Here is a 24640-nt window from a genome sequence, read left to right as displayed (position 1 = left end):
CTCTGCTATTCTGGTTATCTGAAATGTTCCATTCTGGTTATCTGAAATGTGGCTCAGCCATCAGTCAGTATCTTGCTGTTCTCTAGTAGTGGACACTGGCTGTCCTGGGTGGAAGATCGTCCAGGCTGCTCCAGGACAACTGAGCACCTGGTGCTACTTAGGAGGAGTGGTCAGCTTTGCAGGAGGCCATGATGCAGCAATGCTGGGGCATCCACTGAGCAGCTGTGAGAGGCCGAGTACTGTACTGGGCGCTGAAGATGCAGATGTAAAGGAAGTCAGCTCCTACCCTCACTGAGCTCTCCCCTTAGAACAGGGGTTTTGTGGACCCTGTGGCTGATAAGCAGGTTTCAGAGGTTGCCTGAACATCCTAAATTGGACACAAAGCTGTGTGAGCATGTGCGCACATGTGTGCATGTGTGTGTGTGTGTGTACATTTTTTTTGAGGAGAAAAGTCAAGGCTTCTACCAGATTTCCAAATGCGTAAGTAAACCAGAGTTAAAAGTTTTACCTCTATAAATGCTACTTAAAAGACTGCAAAGAATGAGGAGTTATGTTCTGATTGTGTTGAGTGAAATAGGGAGAGATTCCAACCATTCTTCGCCAAGTCCACACAGTCAGTAAAAGGCAAACCTGAACAGAATTTTGGTCCCCTAGCTCTCAGGCTGGGGTGAACCCCCTCCATCTCTGTTGTCTCTTTGAAGAAATGAATAAAAAAGAAGCTTCTTCTCATGTGAAAATAATGCTAAGCAAGGTTGGCTTCCAAATATTCTTATCACAGAAGTGAATCACACTATAGCAGCTAACTTTTGGAAAATTAAAAAAAATTATTTATTTACAAAAGCATAAAACTACATGCTTAGAAACAAATTTAACAAAAGATGGGTAGACCCATAAAAATGTAAAGACATTCCATGTTCATGGATTAGAAGAATCAATATTTGTTAACATGTCAATTCTTCCCAATTTTATCTATAGGTTCAATAAAATCCCAACCATAATTCTCATAGGCTTTTAGGGGATAGAAATTAACAACCTAGGGGTGCCTTGGGGCTCAGTCAGGTAAGCATCTGCCTTTGGCTCAGGTCATGATCCCAGGGTTCTGGGATTGAACCCCACCTTGGGCTCCCTGCTCAGTGGGGAGCCTGCTTCTCCCTCTCTCCCCGGTTTGTGCTCTATTGCTTGCTATCTCTCTCTCTCTCAAATAAATAAATAAATAAAATCTTTTAATTAAAAAAAGGAACTAACAATCTGATCTTCAAGTCTGTATGGAAATTCAAAGGATTTTAAATATCCCAAGTAAGCTTGAAAAAGAAGACAATTGGAAGATGTACACCACCTGATTTCAAGATTTACTATAAAGCTACAGTAATCAGGGGGCACCTGGGTGACTCAGTGGGTTAAGTGTCCAACTCTTGATTTCAGCTCAGGTCATGATCTCAGGGTTGTGGGATCGAGCCCCACGTCAGGCTCTGCACTGGGTGTGGAGCCTGATTGGGATTCTTTCTCTCCTCTCCTCTGCCCCTCCCCACTTATGCTCTCTTTCTCTTAAAAAAAAAAAAAAAGCTACAGTAATCAAGACATTGTAGTACCAGTATAGACAGAAAAATCCATGGGACAGCATAGAGAGTTGAGAAATACACCCATATTTGTAATACTTGTACATCCAATTGGTTTTTGACAAGAGTGCCAAAGCAATATAATGAGAAAAGCAGTCTTTTCAACAAATGGTGCTGGAACAGCTAGACATCCACAATGAATAAAAAGAAACCCAGACTCCCACTTCTTACCACACACAAGCATTAACCTGAGATGGATCATGGACCTAGCACAAAGTTTAAAATTAAGGAACTTCTAGAGAAAATACATGAGAATATCTTTATGCCTTGAGAGTAAGCAAAGGTTTCTTAGATGGAACACAGAAAACAATAACTATGAAAGGAAAACTTGCTATATTAGACTTCACCAAAATTTAAAATTTCTACTCATGAAAAGATTGGTCTACCATTTAAAAATGAATAAGCAAGTTATATACTGGAAGAAAATATTTACAAAACATAAACCCCCCACCCCAAAAAAGGAGAGAATGGTTCCAAAATACACAAAACTCCTATAACTCAATAATAAAGGACAGCCCAATTAAAAATGGGCAAAGATTGGAAACAGCAGAAGATATTAAAAATGCTCAACACAGGGGCACCTGGGTGGCTCAGATCGTTAAGCGTCTGCCTTCGGCTCAGGTCATGATTCCAGGGTCCTGGGATTGAGCCCCACATTGGGCTCCTGGCTCAGCAGGGAGCCTGCTTCTTCTCTCTCCCTCTGCCTCTCCCCCTGCTCATGCTCTCTTTCTCCCTCTGTATCTGTGTCTCAAATGAATAAATAAAATCTTTAAAAAAATGCTCAATATCATTAGTCATCAGGGAGTTGTAAATTAAAACCAGAAGGAGACACCAGTTTACTCCCAGCAGAATTACTAGAATTTAAAAAGACTTATAGTACTTGGTGAGGATACGGAGCAACCAGAACACTCATATCTTATTGGTTGGAGTGTAAAATGGTATAACCATTTGGAAATAAGTCTGATGGTTTCTTATAAAACTAAATATACAGCTACCCTATGATCCAGCAAGTCTATTCTCAGATATTTACCCAAGAGAAATAGGTCTAAAAAACTTATCGAAGAATGTTAATAGCAGTTTCATTCATAGTATCTCCAAATTGTAAATAGCACAAGTGTCCATCAACAGAAAAACAGATTAACGACTACTGTGGTTTAGTAACTATTCAGCAATAAAAAGGAATGAACTACTGATCCACGAAATGAGAGACAGGAAATCTCAAAACATAAGGCTGAGTGAAAGAATGATTGCACAAGATGATTCTGTTTATATGCTGTTCTAATCTAATCGATGGGTGGGGAAAAACAATCAGTATAGTTCTTCCCGGAGGCAGGCATGAAGTTTACCAGGGAAGGGGCACGAGGAAACTGATGTTCTTTTTCATTACATTGGTGTTATTTGTCAAAACTTATCAAATGGTCTAATGCAGAGTTGTGCATTTTGCTCTATACGGATTTTATCCCCAATTGCTATAAACAATATTGAACTGTAGCCAATAATATGAATGTCGAAGATTTTGAGGGTGAAGTATATAGATCCTTCTTTGAAATGCACTGAAAATATTGGATTGACAGATGAATAGAGGGATGGACAGATGGATAGAACGTGAGAGAGCAATTTTAGAAAATGTTAATGGTAGACTTTAGGTGGTGGGTAATGGATGATATGGTTCGATTCTTTCAACTTTATGTTTAAAATTTTTAGTAAGAAAATGTAGAGAGAAGTGAATCAAAATATCATACCCTAAATGCAGGGCCCACCATATGGCATCCTGAATGAGCTCCACCATCAGGGCAGAAAAAAAATCCTGCTCTGTAGAGAGGCAAAGACAATCTGCTTACAGTAAAGGCCCTTGAAACCATTCAGGGTCTTTACAGCTCATTCTAAGCCATGACTTTCACTATTTCAAAGGCAACCGTTCTGAAAATCCATGTAAGTGGATAAAGCATCACACACGCTCTGCATCATTCCTGAAACACCAAAGCAAGATTGCTGTGTCTGAGTGAAGATTACTGGGTTTTTTTTGGCTGTGTATTTTTTGCAAAGAGGAATCAGAAAACGGCTTAGTGTGTAAGTGGTTGCACTTGTGAGTAAGGCAGCTTCGCTCCCCATCACATGCTAACAGTCCCATTAATTATTTACCGTCAGAGACCCTGGGACATCGGAGAGCTGGCTGGAAGGAGGAAGGCATTGGCAGGTTTCGAGAAGAGGGTAGAATCAACAGCAGCAGCATCCATCAGAAGAGGCACTTAATTATGTCATCGCTCCTCTTTCAAAATTAACAAATATTTCCCTTATCTCTGTAAAATACAAGCGTGTGTGTGTGTGTGTGTGTGTGTGTGTGTGTGTACAAGCAAGTATGAAGTGACCTCTTCTGTTTACTGTAGGAACATAAATAAAAACAGTTCACCTTCAGTCCCAGTTAAGTGACACTGAGAAGGCAGAAACTAGGGATTAGGGTGCATGTCAATTTACAAGGCGGGGGGCACTTGGGTGGCTCAGTTGGTTAAGCGCTGGCCTTCAGCTGAGGTCATGATCCTGGAGTCCTGGGATCAAGCCCCTCGTAGGGCTCCCTGCTCAGTGAGGAGCCTGCTTCTCCCTTTCCCTCTGCCTCCTACTCTGCCTACCTGTGCTCTCTGACAAATAAATAAATAAAATCTTTTTAAAAAATTACAAGGGGGATTTTACTTTAACTTGACTTTTAAATAATGCAGCATATGTGCAGTAAATGATGTAATCAGAACCAAGACTCTGCTTGATTCTATTTACATATTTTTTAATATTGTGATGTTTTCAGTTTTGGATCTGATTTTCTTAGGTTGCGTGGACAACGCATGTCCACTGTCACTGATGCTGAGAGCTGGGGGTTCTAGTGCAATCAAATTGTTGGGAGGACATTATGGGGAAACATCTGCTAATGCACATACATTTAATTTAATCTGCCAACTCCTTTTAATTTCCTGAAATTATAAAGAGAAGGGTTAACATGTATTTACATTGAAAGAAAAAAGACCACAATGCCAATAGTTAGTATTAAGAATGGGCTGGCGTAGAATTAATAATGGCATTAGAAAAGATTTTTATTCTTTATTTTCCAAGTTCCCCATAATGGAATTAAATGACTGTTTTATTTTAAACTTTAAAGAGATTACACAAGTACTGAAAGAACACATTCTCACTGAAAAAAAATACAGAACTACATCATGTAAAAAGCAGAAACCTCTCCTCCCCACCATCAGACACCTTTTCTTAGAGGTAAATATTTACTTTTATAGTACTTTTCCCCCAAATACTACACTTTCGTAGTTGACAACTGGTGACCTCTGATTTAAACTTAAAGCGGAGGGATGTATTTACTCCAAGCGAGATTTTTCAGTGATTTGTGCTTATCAACCACTGTCCATATTATATTCCTGTAAGCAGTAAAATATGACAGTTCTCAATATTCTCCTCCTATGCTGTAAATTTCATATTAAAAACATAAACACTCAAAATACATTGTATTTCAATAAAATATTAATGTACCAAATAAGCCAACTAGAACCAGCAGGAAAACAATTATAGAACATTAGAATGACTCAGCTTCGAATTTAAAAAATTCATTTTAGTTCTCTCTTACAATGTTATTATTTTCTTATACAGCAACGAACATTCCATATACACAGATACATATCTATATGTGCATCTTGCTTGCTTTTAATGCAAAATATGCTTAATGAAGTAAGTTACCAAGTAAAGGAGCAGAAGGGAAAACCAAGAGCACATTTTTTTTTTTTCTTTTTGGTGGTGTGACTTGTTTGATTTTAGGAGTCAGTTTATTAGAAGTAGGAGCTAGCGAGGGGAAACTGCAAATACAGTGGATGGCTAGGATTATGGATTTAGCCCATGCAGAATTATTAAGACAAGAAACATCTACAGTAAGCTGGGTGAGGTGATAAGTGGACAACACATTCGTGGCTGGTGACAAACGTTAATATCTACACAGCCTGGTATTTAAATATGCTGGACATGGACACTAATTAAAGTTCATTATGTGAAGAAGTACTAGGTTAAAACAATATTTAAAAGCCTGTGCAATAAGAACATTATTTAGTCCTCGATAATCACTTTTAATTTAATATTCTATTAATAAATACTTTTAGTAACACTGTATGTGCTCTAGATTTGGCCATTTCTAGGAGAAATGGGTTTGGTTGCCAATGACTCGGTATCTAAATATCATTTCTGTAATTCAGTTTTTAGAAATACAGAGTATTTTGACTACAGAAAAACTAATGGAAATTATTCTCTTCTTTAGGGGAAATGGTAAAATAGAATTCCATGAATATTATAGTGATGTCCACGGTAAAAGCCATGTCCCTTACATGAACAGTTCCTTGTGGATGTCCCCCCCTTAAAGAGAGTCCTCCTTTGTTGGTTTGGAGTCTGTTCTGTTCTTACAACCTTTTTTTGTTGTTGCTCTGTCCTTATATTCTAAGGAGGGTCTTACCTTTTCTTCTAGAATGGTATTTGGTAAGTCATCCCTCCCAACCCAAAAATCAGAATAAAATTCTCTCTCTACTGTTTTTTTCCTACAAATCTAGGACAATGGAGAGGTAATATGAGAGTGACTTTAATTCTGTAAGTTTTAAATTTTGGCCTCTCATATATATATAAAATCATGTGATTATATATTATATACAATTATATTAATATTATGTAATTATGTTATAATTATATATATTATATTATAGACATATATAATACACATTATATTTAATTCTCTCTTCCCCACCAAAGAAAACACATACGATGGAAAGAGAATGCTGTCAATTCAAAATCTGTTGCATCCTCCTATGACACTCACATTTTACTTGCACATCCATGAATTTTTTTTACTATGTTCATTTCTATCATTAGAGTAGCAAAAAGTAAAAACATTTCTACCAACCCCTAGTTCACAACAAAGCAAACAAAAGTAAACTTTAGAATGCTACTGACCTGGTCATAACTGCTTAAGGACCATCCTCCACCAAGTCCCTGTGCAGCCAGAGAATGGGGGCAGGGGCTGTCCCTCCCCGGAGGGGATACCCTCCTGGCCCTGCAGGGGTTCACCTGCTGTAGCCCCGGGTTCACCTGCTGTAGCCCCAGGTTCACCAGCCTTTAGCTGGAAGGGTGCTTCTTTCTTTGCAGCTATCACTCTGGGATTTTAGCCTCAGTAAGCAGTTTTCCTCTCTGGGTCGAATTACGGTGAAATCCAACCCTTTATTTATTCGGGGAAGAGGCAGAGGCCGGGGGGCTGTGGAGGGCGACATGACCCCCAGGGTGACCCCCGGTGATAATTCCTCACCAGCTGCAGATGGCCAGGGCTCAGCCCCATCACGCGGGGCCACTTGGATCGACCAGCATCAGAAAAGAAAGTGCAGGGAGCGAGGGCATCCTGGCTCATGGCTCATGCAGAACAGCGCTCAGCTCTGGCAATGAGGCTGAGTGCTTCTCATACCTCCGAGCCTCGCAGCACAGATACACAACTTCTCTGTGGATCGTCTCACCAAATGGATTTTTGTTAATAGGAGGGGGATGTGCAGTTATATATACAAACAGCTCACCCAAGGGAAAATCGCAAGTAAAAAAGTGCTATTTTCTTTAGAAATTTAAAAAAATTCAATTAAGTGGAAGATGCCCTGGTATGCCCACCTGGCACAGTGAAAAATTTAAGGAATTCTAACCTTCATTGCTGGCTAGAGTGTGGTAACATTTGTCATTGTGGGAGGCTGGGCAAATTGTATGGCTGTTTCAGAAAGCAACAGGACAATACTATATTAACAAGAACCCCATTCTCCGAGGAATTTATCTGAAGAAATAACAGGGCACACCCAGAAAGATCCACTCCTAAGGTAAGACACCACCTGCCAAGAAGAACCCACAAACCATGTAAATGGCCAATATCAGGGAATTAGGGAATGGCTTATGGTAAAGGCAATGTCTAGGTGCCCAATACTGACTGGTGCTCGATTTTTGTCCTTTAATCTAATGCTCACAGCAACACTCTGAGTAGGTGTTATGGCTGCCATTTTACAGATGAGGGAGGCCAGGATGCAGACCTTGTTCATGGTGATGGAGCTGGCTGGGAGCTGGGCAACAGCGGAAGCAGGTCCTTCTGACCCCAGAGCTCAGAATTACTCTGCTTTCCAATTTAATGCCTGTTATGGATTGCATATTTGGGCACCCTCAAAATTCATGTTTTAACCCTGACCCCCAGGGTGCTGGTATTAGGAGGCGGGGCCTTTGGGAGGTGACTGGGTCATGAAGATGGAGCCCCCCACAATGGGATTAATGACCACATAGAAGAGACACAAGAGAGCTTACTTCGAGGCTCTCTGCCTAGTGAGGATCCAATAAGAAGATGCCGTCTGCACACCAGGAAGTGGGCCCTCACCACCAACGGAATCATCTGGCACCTTGACCTTGGACTTCTAGCCTCCAGAACTATGCAAAATGGATGTCTGTTGTCTAAGCCACCCAGACTGTGACAATTTGTTACAGCAGCTGGAGCTGACTTTTCAAATAGTGCCTCAAGGTAGTTCAAAATGAGCAACTACCATGCAGCCGTTACAATAGATAATAATGAAGACTAAGAATGAAAAATGCTTCCATAACGTTAACCTAAAAGTGTAGAATATGGGGCACAGACTGAAGCAACATGGGAAAATACCTAACAGAACATTGGGTGACACCATTTGAAAATATGCAAAGTAACAGAATTTACTCCAGGTTGGTAGATTATATGGAATTAAAGTGTTTTGAAAGAAAGGTTTCTAATATGTAGAGTCTATTATTTTCATTTATAAAAATTGAGTCTGTCTCTCCCTCTGTTTAGAAAGAAAGCCTGAAGAGCACACATATGTGACCTGTCTTCAGCAGGTGCAATGAATGGAGATGTTTTCTTTTATTTGGGTTTTTCTGTGTTTTCCAATATATTTTTTCCTCACCAAGTGTGCATTGACTTTGAAATGAAGAAAAAGAAATTACAAGACGAAAGATATCCAGCCCAAATTTGACTACTTTCACCCTGGCTTCATGAACTAGTTCTTTGATGGCCTTATCTAAACTAAAGGAACCAATGGCTGGAGAAACCAATTGTTTCAGTTCTGGGAAAAGCCAGAGGACAAGAAAATCTCTTGGGACAATAATCTGCAAGCACGCCACAGATTTTAAAAGATAAAATAAAATGGTCTAGTAATAATAATAATATTTAGTATGCCAGTAATTGGTGCCATTTATTGAGTTCTGCCTGATGATGTAAGAAATGATGACAGTGCTCTGAAGCATCAGAGAAGCTCCCCCTACTCAGCTCCCAACGGCAGATCTGGGACTTGGACCCCTCCCTAACACCTGCCACCAAAGTCCGACCTCTAAGCCCCCAGGCTGTGTGCTCCCAGCCAAACATGTCATGCTTATCTGGAACATAATGTGCTTGGCAAACACATAGGAACTAAAAGGTGAGATGATCCTATCTCATTAGATGCAAAACCCAGAGAGGAAATGATGGAAGTCAACTCCTCCATGAATTTTCTGGGACAGCGGAAGAGAAATACAGAGCTACAAAGATGAATTCTTTCCAAAAATAAGATGAATTCTTTCCTGCACTTAGTTCCTTTTCCAAAAATTCATTTATTTATTGCTCATTCATTCTAGAAATATCATACACCCAGTATATGCTGAGCTAGACCCTGGGGACACAGCTTGATGAAACAGAAGGAAGAGGTAGCGTGTGAGGCTATCTTCTTCCCAGATTTTAAACATCTACCACAGAAACCATGCTCAAGAGACTTGGGACAAACAGTGCCCTGGTAAAGAAAGAGGAACCATCCTTCTGAGGAAATAAAAATCACAGAAGTAAAAGAGTTCCTTTATTTAATACTCACATAATATAAAATAGCACAGTCTGAAGACAGAAAAAAAAAATCAGTCACACCGTGGGGAGGGGATTCTGTTTATAAACACGGAGGGTGAAGACCACCCTTTGTCACAGCAGTCCGGCTTCTGGGGAACTGATTTCCAAGGGAATAATTCTACACATTTAAAAACACGATGCAAAAAAAAAAAAATGCACGAAGATGCTGATTGCAGTACTGTTTCGTAGCGCAAAGAAGGGTGGTTATGCCAAGGACCTAATGCATTAGAAATGCTTATGGCGATGAGCACATGGAGGGAAACCGCAGCACCAACAGACTGACGGGAAGGAAAGACTCCAAGATTCTAACACTGGTTTTTCTTATGTGGTGGAATTTGAGGCGACCCCTTCCCTTTGCTCCATTTTCCAGTTTACTTCTGGTACTGCTGTCATGGAAAAGTAGTTTTTAAAAATACACTTTTCAGGTTAGCAAAGTAGTAGAACTTCTGGCTGAATCCACCTTCCTTTTAGCAAAGATGGGCACAAGGGAAGGAAGAAAAGATCTCAACCTAGAGGGAAGTGATGCATGGGGCACCCAGATTTTTCCAGTGGTGCCCCAAGAACCATGAACTATGCTAGAACGTGGTGATGGAAGTGCCATTCAACTCGGATGATAAGACTTGGGTTCAAGTCCTAGCTGGGCTGCTTAATGGCTGCATGGTCTTGGCAAGGATTTATGTCCGAATCTTGTCACCTCTTGTAAAAACAACAACAAAAAGACACATTAAAAAACTACTGCAAAATTCATGACCCCCTCCCCCCCAAAAAGATGAGCGCACAAATAGGGCTTATCTGCAGGGAGTCTACCTTCTTCCTCCCCCTTCCCTTCCCTACACTGAAGTCTCCTTCCCACCGTGGACCCCAGGCTCCCTCAGCCTTCACTCCGCTGTCTCTCCCACCTGGAAGGAGGCCCGCCCCTTCACCATTTATCAAAATTCTCCTTCTGCTTCCAGGCTCAGCACAGATGCTACTCCCGAGGGAAGACTTGGGGGCTGCGCTCTCCGTGGGCTCCTTTCTCCTTCTTTTGCCTGGCCAGGACCATCCTCTGGTGAGGTGTCTGACCCCCTCCTTTCTGCCCAGTACTGCCGCAGCCTGGGCCCTCCTTCCTCAGAGTCACGTGGGCCTCGCACTGGGCCAGGCACACAGTAGGTGCTCAGAGTCACGTGGGCCTCGCACTGTGCCAGGCACACAATAGGTGCTCATTCAGAGCTTCTTGCATTCAATTTATCGAGCCTCCAGAGTTCGCCTTGGGTCAGTGAGGGGTTCACTTATAATCTTGCTCATCTGCAGTATCGTTCAGAATGGGCACGGGGGCACCAACTTCTCCCGGTAAAAGAGGAGAAGGATGTCTTTGGGCCCTTCTGGATTTACTTTCCATGAACGACTTCATTCTGGCCCACAGCCTTGCCTCCACCCCACCCACCTGCTCCAGCGTGGCGCCTTCAGCAAAGCAGCGGCCGGGTTCATGTCAGGTCAAAATCTAGACTGTTTCAAGATAATACTCTGGGGCTTTCCAACTCATGAAAGGATCCCAGGACTTAGTCATACACGCTGTAGGAGAAGGAGGCCCCAGAGCACACGGGGCCCCGTACAGGAGCGGAAGCTTGGAAAGGCCATGTCACCCTCCTTTTGTACCCAGCTGGGCACGTATCTCTCTACATCACCCCCTTGTGCCTCTTGGAGGTAATGGCAGCACCTACCTGACAAGGGTGGTTGTACGGTCAAATGAACGGAAGTAGGGAAATATGGAAAGTGCTAGAACACTACCTGACCCTTAGCGGGCTCTGATAAGGGCTAGCTCTTATTATCCTTATTTGAAATTAAGTTAAATGTGGCCTGTGTCTAAACACTTGTGAAGTCTGAGGTTCTGTCTTACTCCTCAGGCATCTGAGATAAATCTTGTGAATTCAAAAGGACAAGCTGGTGGCTTTCTACTGACCTCTGGGTAAGATGTGAGTGGGGGCCAAGCAATGGAAGAAGAGAGCTTGCCTCTAGGTCCCTTGCTGAGCTTGCAGGGGAGTAGAGCTATGCATGCACCCCAAATGTCTGGGCACCCCAAACTCCAGACAGGGCAGTATATGCCAGTGGACACAGCCAGGCCCGTACACACCGCGAGCACACAGCTGAAGCTCAATAAATACACATATAAATGCTACCGGTCAACATAAGGGGCCTCCATTGTTTACTCTGACAGTGACCTTATCTAAAAATGCTGCTGAGTGAGATCAGCCAAGTTCAAGTAAGTGGCTTTTGAGTTCATTTTGATTAATAGCTCTTCTTTCAAATTGTATTAGCCCATTAGAGCTGCTCTAACGAAAGACCACAGACTGGATGATTTATAAACAACAGAAACTTATTTCTCCCCGTTCTGGAGGCTGGAAGTCTGAGATTGGGGTGCTAGCATGGTTGGTGAGAATCTTCTTCTGGGTGGCTGACCTCTCATTACATCCTCGAGCGGCAGAAGGGGCCAGGGAGCTCTGCGGGGTCTCTTCGGTGAGAACACTAATCCTATCATCCTTGTGACTCAGTCAAGGCCCAAAGGCCCCACCTCCTAATACCATCACCTTGGCCCTGAGGGTTTCAACATATACATTTTGGTGGGACACAAACATTCAGGCCATGGCAATGATTTTACTTAAAAGCATGGGAAATGTACAATAATATTCCCATGTAGGAGGTAACCTTATAGTTTATATAGTTTTAATCCTGGAAGCAGTGTTGCGAGTTAACTGCTCAGTTAATTACTGTAAAATCCTTGATAGGAAATTACCGTGATTTAAAAAAAAAAAAAGAAAAACAAAACCCAAAACCAAAAACTGGTTGTAATCAAAAGCCGGACCAGCAAATTGATACTTTCTCCAGGGAAAGGTGCTGGGATCCAATGCTCACTGTCCCTTCTCAGAGGAGAGAGTGGCCCAGGACAGGAGTCAGGGCACCCCCCCAAAAAGAGCATGCTAATAAATGGTGTATGTACAACTGGGGGGCCACATGGGAGAGATATGGTCAGATCCATTCCTCACTGAGAAACCAGGATGGATCCACATGGATCAGACACATGAATGTAAAAAATGAAACCACATAAGCAATAGAAGCAAACAGGTGGATTCCCTTTTAACCTAGGAGGGTATAACCCTCTTAACTGTGACTCAAAACCCAGTAGCAATAAAAGACTGATAACTCTGACCACATTTTAAAAATAACAGTGTTATCGAGTATAATTCACACATCATAAAACCTAATGATTCCACTTATGTGAAACATTCAGAATAGGCAAAGCTTCAGAGACAGAAAGTCAATGGTCGTGGTTGTTAGCAGCTGGGGGAGGGACAGGTAGAGAGGGGCTGCTCCTTGGTACAGGGTCTCTTTCCGGAGCGATCAAAGTATTTTACCTTTAGAGGACTGATGAGTGTTGCACAATTCTGGGAATATGCTAAAAACCGCTGAACTGTGCACTCTGAAATGGTGAATTTATGATGTGTGAATTTTTTTTGCACATGGATATCCAATTGTCCCAGCACCATTTGTTGAAAAAATTATTACTTTCCCTCTGAATTGTATTAGTGCCTTTATAAAAATTCATCTGACCATAGATGCGTGGGTTTATTTCTGGACTCTTAATTCTATTCCACTGATCTATATGTCTACCCTTATGCCAATACCACACTGTCTTGATTACTAGAACTTGGTAGTACATTTTGAAATGAGGTGGTGTGAGTCCTCCAACTTTGTTCTTCTTTTTCAAGATCATTTTGGCTATTGAGTCTCCTGTGTTTCCACATGAATTTTAGGATCAACTTGTCAATTTCTGTGACTATTTCAGCTGGGATTCTTATAGGGACTGCATATGCAGACCAGTTTGGGAAGTATTGCCACGTTAACATTACTAAGTCTTCCAACCCATGAACACAGGATGTTTTTCCATTTATTTAGGTTTTCTTTAACTTCTTTCAACCATGCATTATAGTTTTCAGTGTATAAATCTTGCACTTCTGTTGTTACATTTATTCTCAGTCATTTTATTCTTTGTGGTGCTACTATAAATGTCTTTTAATTTCATTTTCAGACTGCTTATTGAAAGTATATGTAACTACAATTGATTTTTACATTTTGATCCTGTATCTTGAAAACTTGCTGAACTGACTTATTAGTTCTAAGTTTTTGTAGATTCCCTAGGATGTTCTGTAGAACATAATGTCGTCTACAAATAGAAATAGTTCCACTTTTTTCTTTACAATCTGGATGCCTTCTATTTCTTTTTCTTGTTTCATTATGCTGGCTAGACACTAGAGTATAATGTTGATTGAAGTTGTGACACTGGAGATCCTAATTTTGTCCTGGTGTGAGAGAGAAAGTATTCAGTCTTTTATAATTAAATATGATGTTAGTTGTGCATTTTTAATAGATGTCCCTTATCAGGTTGAGGAAGTTCCCTTCTATTACTGGTTTATTGAATTTTTTTTTTTTAAGCATCAAAGGGTGTTGGATATTGCCAAATGCTTTTTCTGTGTCAAGACGATCATGTGTTGTTTTCTCCTTTTTTTTGTTCCTATATTATATTGATTGATGATAAACCAAGCTTGCAATCCTTGGATAAATCCCAGTTGGTCATGTTATATAATCCTTTTTATATATTCCAGGATTAGGTTTGCTAATATTTTGTTGAGGATTTGCATCTGTATTCACAAGAGATATTGGTCTGTAGTTTTCTTGTGGTATCTTTGGTTTTGGTTTTAGGGTAATCCTGGGCTCATAGATTGAACTGGGTGAGGAGTGTTGCCCCCTCTCCTATTTTTGTAAACTGTTTGTGAGGTTGATGTTAATTCTTTAAATGTTTGGTAAAATTCACCAGTGAAGCCATCTGGGCCTGGCTTTTCTTTTGGGGAGTTTTGGGATTACTAATTCAATGTGGCTACTTACTATAATTCTGTTTGGATATTCTATTCCTTCTTGAGCCAGTTTAGATAATTTTTCTTTCTAGGAACTTATCCACTTCATTTAGGTTATTGAATTTGTTGTTGTACAATTGTGCATAGTATTCTATAATTCTTTTTTTTTTTGTACAGTTGGTAGTGATGTCCCCTTTTCATTCCTGATCTTAGTAATTTCAGCTTTGTCTCTCACTTTTCGTGGCCAGTTTTAAGCAAAAGTTTGCCAATATTGTTGATTTTTTTTTAGAAGCCAACTTTGGGTTCACTGATTTTTCTCTTTTGTTTTTCTAGTCTCTATTTCATTTATTTCTGCTCTAGTCTCTATTTCATTTATTTCATCTTTGTTCTTCCTTCCGCTTGCTTTGGGTTTAGTCTGTTCGTTTCTTACGATGGACGGCTAGGTTATTGATTTGAGATATTTCCTTTTAAATACAGATGATCATAGCTAGAAATTTCCTTCTAAGCACTATGTTAGCTGCAACCCCTAAGTTTTAGTATGTTGTGTTTTTGTTTTCATTCACCTCAAGGTATGCTTTAATTTCTCTTGTGATTTCTTCTTTAACCTGATTACTTAGGAGCATGTTGTTCCATTTCCACGTATTTGTGAATTTCCCAAATTTCCTTCTGTTACTGATTTCTAATTTCATTCCATTGTGATCAGAGAACATATGTTGTATGATTTCAATCCTTTTAAATTTGTGGAGGCTTGTTTAAAATTTAAACATGTAAGGAAAAACCCCCACAAAACTGTGTGCCTCAAAACACACAAACGGGGTAACAAGACAAATGACAAATGTGTGCCCCAAAACACACAAACAGGGTAACAAGACAAATGACAAATAAGAAAAAAAAATCGCAACTTAAATCATAGACAAAGGGTTAATATGATGAAACAGGCATGTTCTTACATTGCTGGAGGGAATGCAACATCCGTGGAACCCCTATGGAGGGGAATTTACCAATATCTAGTAAATTACATCTGCATTTCCCCTCTTAGCCAACACTCTGGCTTTTAGAAATTTGCACCAAAGGTACAATGTCAAAAACGTAAAACGATAACTAAACAAGGCTATTCATTGCGCCATTATTGTGGACGAAGCAAGCCAGATGTCATCTGCAGAGAAATGGCTAAGTAAACTCTGGAACGTGCACAGAACAGAATCCTATGCAGTGGGAGGAAGGAAAAAGGAGGAGTTCTATATACTCTGGAGCCACCTCCTATTGTTCTGTGATTCTTGGGGAAGCTCCCAGTACCTCTTTCCGGGGGTGGGCAAACAACATTCCGGCCCCTAGGGCCCTGGGTGCTGGGTCTGCTCTCCATCCTAGAGATGGAAGAGAGAGACTCAGCAGAGGGTCGATGAAGAGCCTGAACTTGGCCTCTAAGTGGCAGCTCCAGCACAATGCAAGGGAGGAACCCAGCACTCACGCTTGGTTTGCCCTGACCATCAAATGACACTTGTTCCTGGAAGGAGAGGCTCCCTCCCTGCCACCGTGCCCACCGGTCACTCTGCTAAGGATTCTCTTGAAGCCCCTCCATAATCTCCATGCATCCGTAAGTACTGATGGTGGGGACAGAACCTGTAAGGAGGTGTTCCCCCTCCCCACCCCCAACCTCCAAGGCAGAGTCTGAGTGCACCTTCCTTCCGGACATATACACACACCAAGACAAGCTGGCTTCGGGCGAAACACCTGGGGATCTCTTGAGAGAATGAGATTAGAGACTGAGGACAGAGATGGTATTTTGTGAACATCTGAGGAAGATTTGAGCGGAGGAGCTCTGAGGTTTTGGCGTGTGCTTTAAGTGGAATTCCCCACGGATGCCTTGTCAAGAAACTTTCGTAAAGATTTAAGCTGCTTTGTGATTTTAAGATTCCAGGCTAGAGTTTCCTGGGAATATATCACTGTGTTGTGATGACAGAGGCCACGAAGTGGCTCAGATTCCCCTTGGATCTCAAATAAATACTCATTTATCTTCCACTTCTTTTTTTTAAGATTTTATTTATTTATTTATTTGAGAGAGAGAAGGAGAGAGAGAGCGCACACACACAGGAGGGGCAGAGGGAGAGAGAGAATCTTAAGCAGGCTCCATGCCCAGCACGGAGCCCGATGCAGGGCTTGAGCTCACGACCCTGAGCTCATGACCTAAGCTGAAATCCAGAGCCGGACGCTTCACTGATTGAGCCACCCAGGTGCCCCTTCTACTTTTTTTTTTTTTTTTTAACAAATATATTATACGATGATTATGTTCTGCAACTTGCTTTTCCCACTTAAAAGTTCTTCTGGATCTGCACATGGAGACCCAGACATCTCATTTCATGGTAGTTCTTTGTCCTCACCGATGGACTTTTAGGGCATTTCTAGTTTTTTTGTGATACTGTGCTGTATTTCATGCTGTGCTGAACATCCCATGTGTGCATTTCTGCTCACCAGTGAACTGTACCTTCAGGTTAATTCAGAGCAGAGAAGAGGATATATTGAGCCTTAATTTTTACAGAGACGGCCAATTTACAATTATAGCCTTACTTATCAACTCAAGATTAGTTAAAGATATGGGGCGCCTGGGTGGCTCAGTCGGTTAAGCGTCTGCCTTTGGCTCAGGTCATGATGCCAGGGTCCCGGGATCGAGCCCCGCATCGGGCTCCCTGCTCCGTGGGGAGCCTGCTTCTCCCTCTCCCACTCCCCCTGCTTGGGTTCCCTCTCTTGCTGAGTCTCTCTCTGTCAAATGAATAAATAAAATCTTTTTAAAAAAATTAGTTACAAATATGAAAAATGGAAGAAAAATCATATCCTTGCTATACTAAATAATATCAAACTTTCTGATTTTTCCCTATCTGAAAAGCAAAATAACATATCTCATCGTTGGCTTTGGTTTGCATTTCTTATTCAGCATATTTTCATAGGCAGACCCACCATTTCTATCTTTCTCAACGACAGAACTCTCTACTTCCATTTCTTGGTTCATTTGGAAAGTGGACTGTTCTTTTTCCCATTGGTCGGCAAGTTCTCTTTGTGGTATATGTTGAAAATAGTTTTTACCTGCTCGTTGTTTGTCATTTGAGGAGGATTTTCTGCAGAAGAGTTCCAACTGTTACAAAAGCACGTTTATTAATCTCCTCTATACTGACTAGGTTTGTGTTGTGATGTTAGCTTTCATGTACAAATGTATGAAAGAAACAGGCAAGGTACAGACCAGTGGCTGTGATCAGCTACACTTTGTGTAAAGGAGGGAGAAATAAGAATCTGTTTTGCTTGTATACATACATATAAAGCAATTCTGGAATGACATAAGAATCTAAGAATTGTACATTGATACGTAGGGTTTTGGAACCGTGTGACCCTGTAGTCAAACAACTGAAGTTTTTGAATCTTGGCAAGGGAAAAAAAAATGAGGTCATTTGCTCTTCCTTTTCCTCTGCATGTCTTCAAGCAGAGATACACACCCTCAAGTTCAAACAACAAAAATTGACTCCAGCTGATTTGCCTCAATACAGGGACTGCCATCTGCCTTCCAAATCCAAGAGCAGGCAGACGCAAAAGAAGCAAAAAGCCAGGATCGGGAATCCTCTGTGGCTCTCAGAGTTCTAAGTCAATGTACTTAATATGTGGATTTGAGGGGAGCCCCGTGTGTGAGTAGGGGGGTTACAACGTGGCCCCTGAACAGTTAAAAGCCAAAGCCACGAACATGTACAAGATAATGCTTAACAGAAGCGAATGGGAGCAGCCTCTCCCCTTTGCCCTAAGACAGAAACGTGGAGGAGATCCTCTGTCTCTGCACAAGAGCTGACATTCCTGGGAGCCATGCTCCTCTGGGGCCGGGTTTCTAGTGTGGGGCTGAGGGACACCCCGCTGCTCTGTGGCTGTCACCTTCTCTTTTCCTGGATGGAAATGCCAACGCGCGCAGTACAAGCTTTCCTCAGCGCCGTATTAACCCTGGCTGCACAACAATAGGGCTCTTTGTTTTTATGAGTGATATCCTGATCACTAAAGCGAGGAGGAGCTCGGTGATTCTCTGTAACCGCAAACATCCCAAGAATGCCTGGGCTCCGCCTACCATGGCCCCCGGCCCACCGAAACCTGACTCCCACCTCCCTGCCCCATTCCTCCTTGGTGACCCGTGTTCGAGGCATTCCCTGTGGACAGCTGGAGGCTGAACCCTGAGTATATGCAGTGTTCAGCCTCACTAAGAGTGTTCTTCCATGAGACATACGCATTTTGCTAATTTGGCCAAAAAAAAAAAAAAAGACTCTGAACATGATGGAAGGAAAGATTTTGACTTTAATGAAAATGTTTTGGATTTAAAACTTTAATCAAACAACTTTTAATTAAATTAAGTTTTAATTAAAACAATTCTATTTTGAGGATTAGATTTGGGCTCGTCGCTTTTTAGTTCTACCCACATTTGAACACGAGGACCGGCCACATTTTCAATCCCGTGCCTTCAGATTAAAATCAAAGACACCTCCGTTTTTAAGAACTCCCATTTTAATCATCAATAGTATTTATCATTTCAGAAATTTATCATTTATCACTGGCAGAAATCCAGTCCAGGGGTGGCTAGATAACTTGCCCAAGTGCGAACGAGAAAGAAATGAACACAACTGAGGGGCTATGGATCACACAAGCGGGGGATTACACCTGTCCGGTGCTAAGCATTCTGTGAACACATTCTAACAATGCCTGTGTTACAGATAAGGACTAGGCTGTGTAGGGCCCAGGATATACATTTTTTAAAGAATTTATTTATTTGAGAGAGAGCAAGAGAGAGAGAGTGAGCACGAGCAGGGAGAGGGGCAGAGGAAAAGGGAGAAACAGATTCCCCGCTGAACAGGAAGCCCAATGCGGGGCTCGATCCCCGGACCCCGAGATCATGACCTGAGCTGAAGGCAGATGCTTACCTGGCTGAGCCACCCAGGTGCCCCAGGGGCCAGAATTTGAACCCAGCTCCTTCTGACTGCAAAGCCCACATTCTTGACATTGTCACCCACTTTTTCCTACAAACTACATACCTCAGAGATATCAAGAAGATGCTAGAAGATGGAATTAAGACAGCAGACTGAACCCTGATATAGCCATCACCTCCTGCCCCAAATCCTTGGAAATTTTATTTAAAAAAATATTACCTGGGGCCCCTGGGTGGCTCAGGCGGTTGAGCGTCTGACTCTTGGTTTCAGCTCAGGTCATGATCTCAGGGTCATGAGATCCAGCCCTGTGGCGGGCTCTGTGCTCAGTGGGGAGTCTGCTTGGGATTCTCTCCTTCCCTCTTCCTTTGCCCCTTCCCCCCCACCCCTCAGCTTGTGCTCTCTCTCTAAGTAAATCAATCTAAAAAAAAAAAAAAAAAAACCATATTAGCACAGGAAAAGAGAAAGGAGACCTAAGAGGATAGGAAATCATGGTGCACAGGTTGAGAAGGTTTGAAGAGTGCTCCGAGGCACAGAGGAAGGGGGAGGGCCACCAAGGTCACCAGCAGGGTCATTGCTGGGAGGGGAAACCACAGTGAGCCCCAGTTCTGCCTGTGCCAAGCAGTGGGGGTGGGGGTGGGAGGCAGCGTTCTGCCTCTTCTATGCCAGATTGGAAGTATGGCATGTCAGGTGGGAGGTGGCACCCGGGAGGCGCATGGAGGGTGCGTCTCCCCCTACCCCGCCAGAAGACACGCTCCAGGCACACCCCCGGGGCAGCCACTGCAGTCTCTCTGTCCTCTCTCTGTAGGCTGCAGTGACTGATGCCACATTCACAGACAGCTACCGGGAATCCCAGCCTCAGAGATCAGCATCCAACTCCGCACACACAAACATTTGAGGAAGATGAACACCATAAGGAGAAGCACTCGGTTTCACCTACTGAGCCCACAAGCTGACGACAGATTAGCAGGAAGAGACCTCCCTACCTCCCACTTCCACGCACAGGACGTAAAGCAAAAATAAGCTCCCTGCTTATAGCCGAGGACCCAGTACCACTGGAAGCACACGGGCCACTGGGGCCGGAGAAGGTGGGGGCATATCTCCTCTCAGCCCTCCTTGGGCCTGAGTGTCCCCAAGGGGAAGTGAGCAATACCTGCACAGGCAGGCTCTTGCCAGGTCTGAGAGCCTGCATTGCTTCCTGTACCCTTACATTACTGCCCGGGGCTGGGGGGCTGGACAAATAACCCAGTCACTGAGATAAGGGAGTGTGGGCAAACTCTGGACTCTCCCAGTCCCCGATACAACAACCACCACCCGCATTCAGGAGGAAAGGATGAGTCAGTGCCTGAGCTTCTCCAAGCAGCATCTTGGGCTCTGGCTTTCTAGCATCTCAGGGACCCATCTCCACCCAGAACCAGTGTTCACAAAGCAAGAACTGAATATGAATGATGTCTTGGAGAGACACAGGAGGACCTGGCATCCATAGACAAGGCTTGGCTAAAAAGCTCAGAAATGAAAACTAAAAGAGCTGCACAGTAAAGCACATTACGTGGATGGCAGAGCAGAATGGACACGACTGGAGGACACCTTGGTCACCTGCAAGGGCAAGCAGAAGGTGCAGCATCCAGACACAAAGAGAGCCGACAAAAAATTAAGAGACATGGAAGACGATGCTCAAAGCTTTCCAAAATGCATCTAGTAAGAATTCCAGAACTATACGCTCAAATAAATAAGAAAAATTCTTGAGGTGAAAAAGGATGAGTTCCCCGAAGTGAGAGGATACGACTCAAGAAATTGGAAAGGGAAAGTGAGTTTAGAAAACAAGAGAAAAGAAATAGAAAATCAGAAATTGGATAAAGAGAAAGTAGAGAAATAAAAAAGAACAAGACCCAGAACTGATTGTTTCAACAGACTCATGAAACAATCTCCCTGGAAGATTGACCAAAAAAAGATAAGAGGGAGGGTGGGTGGGGAGGAAGAGGGGGAGGGAAGGAGAGAGCACAATGGTGTCTTGAACGAGAAAGGAGACGAAACTATACAGTAAAGAATTAAATCGTGAGACCACCACAGGAAACAGGACCCCTTAAAGAAATGGTGGATGGCCGGAATTAGACAACAAATTCCAAGGCTGGAATATCTTGTCACATCAGAAAGCAAGGAGGGCATCAAAGACTCCTGGGGTCATGTCCAAAGACAGAGGAACCAACCCAAAGGAGCTTCTACTGGCCAAAGATGAATAATTTTAGCATCAAAAATCAAGTAAGTTAAAATCCATGAGGTAATAATGACACTAAGAAGAAAGACCCCCTCCCCCCCCACTGGTGACCTTTGAAAGATACTAGGGAATCGACTCATTTTCAGAAAAAGGAATACATAAATTAAGGGAAAGAATCATCCATTCATTCTGACTTTCCCCCCAAAACTGTAACTCAAGTTACCACAGAGGTGATGGGAGAAAGTCCTTCAGAGATAGACTGCAGCCACTAGATGAAGAAGGAATGACAGACTCAAAATAGCACCACTTTGCAAGCCCCAATGAAATAACTGGTCTAAGCAATGATCAATGACTAATAAAACCATTAGGACCTTTGTAGTGGATTATCAGGTAACAATACCCGAAATCACTGAAAAATCTCACCACCAAGGAGAGACCATTAGACATCACCTGACTCCCACCACTGATGAAACAGAAAGTACAAAACACCAACTGTCTAGCCTTCTTGCCAAAACATCTTACTGAATCTCAGCAAGCCTCTGGATCTAGGGAAACACAGAAAGGAATGTGTTAAGCAACACACACCAGATGCAATCACCAAAATCCAGACTGTGCGAGACGGCAAGTGTGGTTTTATCAACAACTGAATCACAAGTCAAAAGTAAAGGAGGGAGAAAGGAAGAAATTAAGAACCATATCACCCAACAGAATGCAGAGACCTTGATTCAAAAAACTGGATTCAGACAAAGCAGTGATAAAAACACATTATGGGCACAGGGACGCCTCGGTGGCTCAATCAGTTAGGCATGTGACTCAGGTCGGGTCATGATCTCCGTATCCTGGGATCAGGCGCTGTGTTGGGCTCCTCCAGCTAGGCACGGATTCTTCTTGTCCCTCCCCCCCCTCCGCCCTTCACCACACTTGTGTTCTCGCTCTCTCTCTCTCTCAAATAAATAAATACAATAAAATAGAACACATCATGGACACAATCAAGGGCATTTGAACACTGACTAGATACCTGATGTTATTAGTGAAATATGTTTTTATTTTTTTAAAAAATATATGTGAAATATACTTTTTTTTTTTTTTTTAGTCTTTTTAACATGGAATTGGGTTCTAAAATAATCTCGGGGCGGGGGGGGGGCAGGGATATGAACAGATCAAGATTTGGCTGTGATAGTTATGGAAGTTGGAGCAATGGACACAAAGAGATCCATGACAGCATTCTCTCTACTTTTGTAATATATTCAAAAATTTTCAAAATAGGGTCGCCTGGGTGTCTCAGTCAGTTGGGCATCTGCCTTTGGGTCACGTCATGATCCCAGGGTCCTGGGATCGAGCCCCATGTAGGGCTCCCTGCTCAGCGGGGAGGCTGCTTCTCCCGCTCTCTGTGCCCCTTTCCTCAGCTTGTGCTCTCTCTCAAATAAATAAATATTTTTTAAAAAGTTTTCATAATATAGAAAATGAAAAATAACTAAGATAAAAACATAACATTTCAAAATTCTGCCTAAACTAAAGATTTGTAAAAAGAAAAACAGTTTTTTTAAATCTAGGCCAAAAAACTGTGGTTTCTGAGGAAAAAAAACCAAGAGGGGGTACTTTTTTTCTCTGACTTTTTGGGACAGGAACTGAAAGACTGGGGCCCAGGGCGGGAGGGAGTACTTTTCATTATATTCCCTTTTGTACTTCTGAATTTCATATCAAGAATATGATTTATCTGTGATAAATGAATAAAATAAAAAATATATTTTAAATCCCAAAGCCGCTATGAACTTTATGCCAATACACTTGAAAACCTAAATTAAATGGACGCCTATCCAGAAAAATGTATTGCCAAAATTAACTCAAGATGAAATGGAACATTTGAATAAACCTACAATCTTTAAAGAAGTGGAATTGATGGTGAAACATCGACCCAGGAAAAAAGTAAGTACCAGATCTCCATAGTTTTATGGGCAAAAGGTTTTATCCAGCTTCTTGGAAAATTCAGCCCTTGTCCTGTGCAAACTTAAGGTGGGTTGAAAAAGCAAGTTACAAAAAGAGTGGCACAGTAGGAAAATACTTCTTTTAAATTTTTACATATTTAAACTGTTCGGAAAGGAGCAGGACTGCCAAAACGTGAGTCTGGTTGCGAACCCCCCCGCCCTCCCCACTCTGCACATGGGGACAGTGAGCCAGCAGAAGAACCCTTCTCTCAGCTGAAGGTTGGCACCCGAGCTCAGTTTCCCCTGAGTCCAGTGGCTGGGGGACTGTGGCATCCCTTGGCTCCAAGATGTTCTCTATTCACAGGCGGCATGCACACCGCTGACAGGCTAGTCTTCTGAGAGGGGAGGCCCATGCTAGACCCTTCGAGGGACCGGAACCCACCTCTCTGAAGCCCTGGCATGCCTCCCTAAGAGAGGATGAGAAACTGGGGACCACACGCGATCCATCTTGCAGACCCAGGCTTTGGGACGGCCTTTTCCTCAGTGAAGCCTCTTCCTTAACTCAGGCAGGCGATGTGGAATTTATGGCAGCCCTGCGGGGACCCACCTGGCAGGACGGAAATAAGACTACATATTTATGGACTCCCATATATTTAGCAATGGTATAAATTAGGGCAAAGCGTTTGAATTATCTTTAAAATAACAGTTACCTTTGGGGGCTGATGGAGGGCAGTGGTCAGGGAGAGGTCCCCAGAGGGGGTTCTAACTACACCTGTCATGTTTCACATCTGAGTCCCCTTTCTTTTACTTCTCACCTGTAACCCGTTACCAAGTTCTGTGGTATATTAAAGATGGCCACACCTTTTTGCTTTCCCTCCCTTTAGGAGGTGTAATCTCTCCCGTCCTACCGTGAATCTGTACTGTTTTGGGCTCTGGCTGTTTTGACCAACAGGGGGCAGCAGAAGTGATGAAGAGATAGTGCCCGGCCTGAGCTTCAAGAAGAGCTTCTGCTTCTGAATTACACCCCCCCCCCCCAATCCACCTGCTCTGCTGGAAGGAAGTGGGGGCAGGTGCTTAATGACAAGAAAGCATGTCAAGAGGGAGAAGGCACGTGGAGGAGCG

At 42.6% G+C, this 24640-nt stretch overlaps 1 protein-coding gene across 4 annotated transcripts in view; it reads right to left on the bottom strand.

The window, feature by feature from the left end:
• Nucleotides 1–24640, bottom strand: part of LRRK1 (leucine rich repeat kinase 1) — a 120447-nt gene that overhangs the window by 80985 nt on the left and 14822 nt on the right. The gene's annotated exons all lie outside the window — the stretch shown is intronic.

The sequence above is a fragment of the Callorhinus ursinus genome, unplaced genomic scaffold, assembly GCF_003265705.2.
Source record: "Callorhinus ursinus isolate GAN/ISIS: 27379988/994484 unplaced genomic scaffold, GSC_fseal_2.0 scaffold47, whole genome shotgun sequence".
In the NCBI taxonomy this organism is placed as follows: domain Eukaryota; kingdom Metazoa; phylum Chordata; class Mammalia; order Carnivora; family Otariidae; genus Callorhinus; species Callorhinus ursinus.
Note: the sequence above shows the minus strand (reverse complement) of the source record. Positions and strands in the feature narration are given on the sequence as shown.